The sequence below is a fragment of the Plecotus auritus genome (genome assembly GCF_963455305.1).
Source record: "Plecotus auritus genome assembly, chromosome: 7".
Taxonomy (NCBI): domain Eukaryota; kingdom Metazoa; phylum Chordata; class Mammalia; order Chiroptera; family Vespertilionidae; genus Plecotus; species Plecotus auritus.
The window spans coordinates 134,530,091-134,533,951 of NC_137774.1; the positions used below are offsets into that span (position 1 = coordinate 134,530,091).

The window sequence follows — 3,861 nt, forward strand, 5'->3', positions numbered from 1 at the left end:
CGGTCATACCTTTGGACAAGGGACTTAAAGGCTGAAAGAAGTTGGGGATTTTTTTTTTTTTTTCTGGTCCACTAGTAAGTAGGGGAAAAGCTGAGAAAGATGTGGAAGGTAATAAACATATTAACCAGTGATTCTTGGTGGTTGTTTCTTGTTTTTTGTTGTTGTTTTTTTAAATGTCCTTTTAAAAACAATGACCCAAGGATGTCAGTTACAACAAAAAGACATTTCATATGCCGAAGACTAACTCCAGGCTTAGGTGGGAGGCTAAGATCATTGCTAACTGGTTATTTTATAAAGTAAGCTGGTGCTTCAATGAACTGAAATATTTACCCCAGGAATCAGGTACTTCTTTGGTGTTATGTCTTATATTTCAAGAAGGCTTTGTTGCTATAGAGGAGGCAGCAGCATTAAGTGGCATGAAGTCAGCCTGTGGCATTCCCTACCCCTAGGGGTCAGAGAGCCTAACATTGTAGATGAATTCAAAGGGGGCCAGATAATTCTGTGGCAAATATTAACGTTTGCTGTCATGCATATCAAAAGACTGGTAATCAAATCTCATGCCTCGGAGAATGAGTGAGTGAATCATGCCAGCGCCCCCCCCCTCCCCCCCCCGCCCCCATGCCTATACAGGAAACATGACCGGTTTGGTGGGAAGGGAAAACACTCTTGTCTTGTGATAGCTCATTGAAATCACACAATCCTCTGTGGCTCAAGACCTGGGTGGGGAGTTGAGAGGTACAAAGATAAGTCAGGTTTCTCAGTCCTGGGATAGTGGCTGCCATCCTGAAAATATCTCTGGACTGACAAGACTTTGAGATCTGCAAGACTTGACAACTAGCTTTCTGAGTTTGGGCATGTCTTAGACTTCAGCTAAGGGAGATGCCTCTTTAGAGCGCCCAGATCATCTAGACACACAGGTGATATTAAAGCTGTGAGCCGGTGAGATCACTTGGGGAGGGAGCGTAGAAAATCTGAGAAGAGACCCAGGGCTAGGCCCAGAAGGAACTGGGTAGAAACCAGAAGAATGAAGTGTCATAGAAATAAAGAAAAAATGAGCCCAGCTGGCATGGCTCAGTGGTTGAGCATCAACCTAGAAACCAAGAGGTCATGCTTCAATTCCTGGTCAGGGCACAAGTCCTCAGGGTTGAGGACTTGATCCCCAGTACGGGGTGTGGAGGAGGCAGCCAATCAATGACTCTCTTCATTGATGTTTCTATCTCTCTCCCTCTCCCTTCCTCTCCGAAACCATTAAAAATGTATTTTAAAAAATTTATAAAATATGTAAATTACTATACTTGAAAATGATGTATTAACTTTCTTATTACCTGTTCATCATTATAACCTGAATTGTAGGCCTGCGCCTGCCACTTAGTAGGTGCTCAGTCTGTTATCTGTTAAATAATCTACACAAGTCAAGTCTTAACTATTGAGTGCCACATAAAAGGGGAGGTGGTGGTTGTCTCCACCAGTAAGATAACTTATCATCTCAGCATTTCAGGTAGTGTTGTTATTTTCTACCACACCCTAAAATGAATGATTATGCCCTTTGTAATTGTCAACCTTGGATGACAAAGTTTCTGAAAATCAAGTGCTTCTCTTAACTGTTAAATGTGGTACTGAATCCTAGTTAGCTGGGTGGATTTGCAAGAATTTGAAAGTCAGCTAGTGGACAATCACTCATTGAGTAACTACCACTGAGACAGATGCCAGTGGGAGCACAAGGTTCTCAGGGTGTGACCAGCCTAGGCAGAAAGGAAAGGCAAAGTCACCTAGAACAACATATACAAGACAACCTGTCCTTTCTGGCCCCCACCGATAGACCGAGGCAGCACACCCAGCAGGCAGGATTGCCATCAGTCCAAGTGGCCATTTAGGAACAGATCACTCTTCTCTTGGTCTTGCCATGGCAACCTATGGACAGAGATGCACAGCAGCCAATGTGTAGTCCCCCATCATATGCTGACCTTGACAAAGCTGCCAGAAATGTTTTCAACAAAGGATTTGATTTTGGGTTGGTGAAACTGGACGTGCAAACAAAATTTCATGCAGTGGCGTAGAATTCTCAACATCTGGCTCATCTAATACAGACACTGGTAAAGTTATCGGGACCTTGGAGGCCAAATATGAATGGTTTTTATGGTCTGACTTTCACAGAGAAATGGAACACGGCTAACACTCTGGGAACAGAAATCGCAATTGAAGACAAGGTTTGTCTAGGTTTGAAACTAACATCTGATACCACCTTTTCACCAAACCCAGGCAAGAAAAGTGGTAAAATAAAGTCTTCTTACAAGAAGGAATGTGTAAACCTTGGTTGCAGTGTTGACTTTTATTTTGCTGGACCTGCAATCCATGGTTCAACTGTCTTTTGTTATGAGGACTTGCTTGCTGGATGCCAGATGACCTTTGACAGCACCAAATCAAAGCTGACAAGGAATAACTTTGCAGAGGGCTACAGGACTGGGGACTTCTAACTACACACTAATGTCAATGATGGCACTGAATTTGGAGGCTCCATTTATCAGAAAGTACGTGAAGATCTTGATACTTAAGTAAACCTTGCTTGGACATCAGGTACCAACTGCACTCACTTTGGCATTGAAACTGAATATAAGTTGGATCCCATTACACTGTGTCACCAGAGAGAAGAGCACACACCAACACTGCAAAGGTCCCAACCAGGTAAGATGGGGGTTGCTGAGAGACTAGGGCAAAGGGGCTTGTGGATGCAGCAGACGGCAGTATGCTAGTCCAGCTCCCAGGCAGAGTGTAAACATGGATCAGAGGTGTGATTGCTGAGAGCAGCTCCAAGGGAAGCTGCTATGAGACACAACTGGGCAAATCTGTGGTATGTGGTTGTCACGACATCAGGATGAGTATTAAAATGTAATTCTTGTAAACAAGAGACAATTTTGATGCATTCACAGGAGGACCTGATTCAAACACCCAAGCTAACCCATTATCCTGCACAACACAGACTGCAAATTTTAGTCAAATAAAGCTAAGCTGCCTTATTTGTCATCATAGAAACAAATAAACAAACCCAGGACTGGCCCCAATATAATATTTCCCCTGAGTCCCTCTAAAATAGCAATAACACCAAGTTGATTGTCTTTGTTTGAATGGTTTAGAAATGCTTTCACTTTCAGATACTGTCCACTAAAGTCCTTTTACAGAGTAGATTAAGTAGGACTTGGTTGATCAAGCAAAATTGCTGATCTACCTTAGCACTCAATTAGCCAGGGGTTATAGCTCTAAGAATACACAGACATATGGATCAGACATGGGACTTTAACCTGAATTGAGAACCTGCAAAGATTTAAAGCCAACTATATCTTTCCCCTGAATATCTGAGGAAGGGCACATAGCCTGAATGAGACAGATCCTAGAAGCATCAGGTATTTGGCCACCCCTTGTTAGATTGTAACTCAATTCTCTGGTGGAAGATAAAAACAAGACACAATGTCCTAACCGGTTTGGCTCAGTGGATAGAGCGTCGGCCTGCGGACTGAAGGGTCCCGGGTTCGATTCCGGTCAAGGGCATGTACCTTGGTTGCGGACACATCCCCAGTGGGGGGTGTGCAGGAGGCAGCTGATCGATGTCTCTCTCGCATCGATGTTTCTAACTCTCTATCCCTCTCCCTTCCTCTCTGTAAAAAATCAATAAAATATATTTAAAAAACAAAACAAAACAAAACAAAAAAACAAGACACAATGCCTATTACTAAGAAAAACACCCAGAATCATGGCTGGGAAGCCAGCTCTCAGGGTGTGCAGCTTAGTTTCCTGACATTGCCTTCCTCAATTAGGTTGGACTTGGTTGATAAAACAAATTGCTGATCATCCTTCTTCCCCCATGAC

The 3,861-nt window shown here is 43.2% G+C and overlaps 1 pseudogene across 1 annotated transcript; it reads left to right on the forward strand.

Annotated features, from left to right (window-relative positions):
- The first annotated feature begins 1,903 nt into the window (after positions 1 to 1,903).
- Positions 1,904 to 2,750, forward strand: LOC308252763 (non-selective voltage-gated ion channel VDAC2-like; annotated as a pseudogene). The gene has a single exon. The product of its transcript is annotated as a non-selective voltage-gated ion channel VDAC2-like (transcript).
- Positions 2,751 to 3,861: the final 1,111 nt, after the last annotated feature.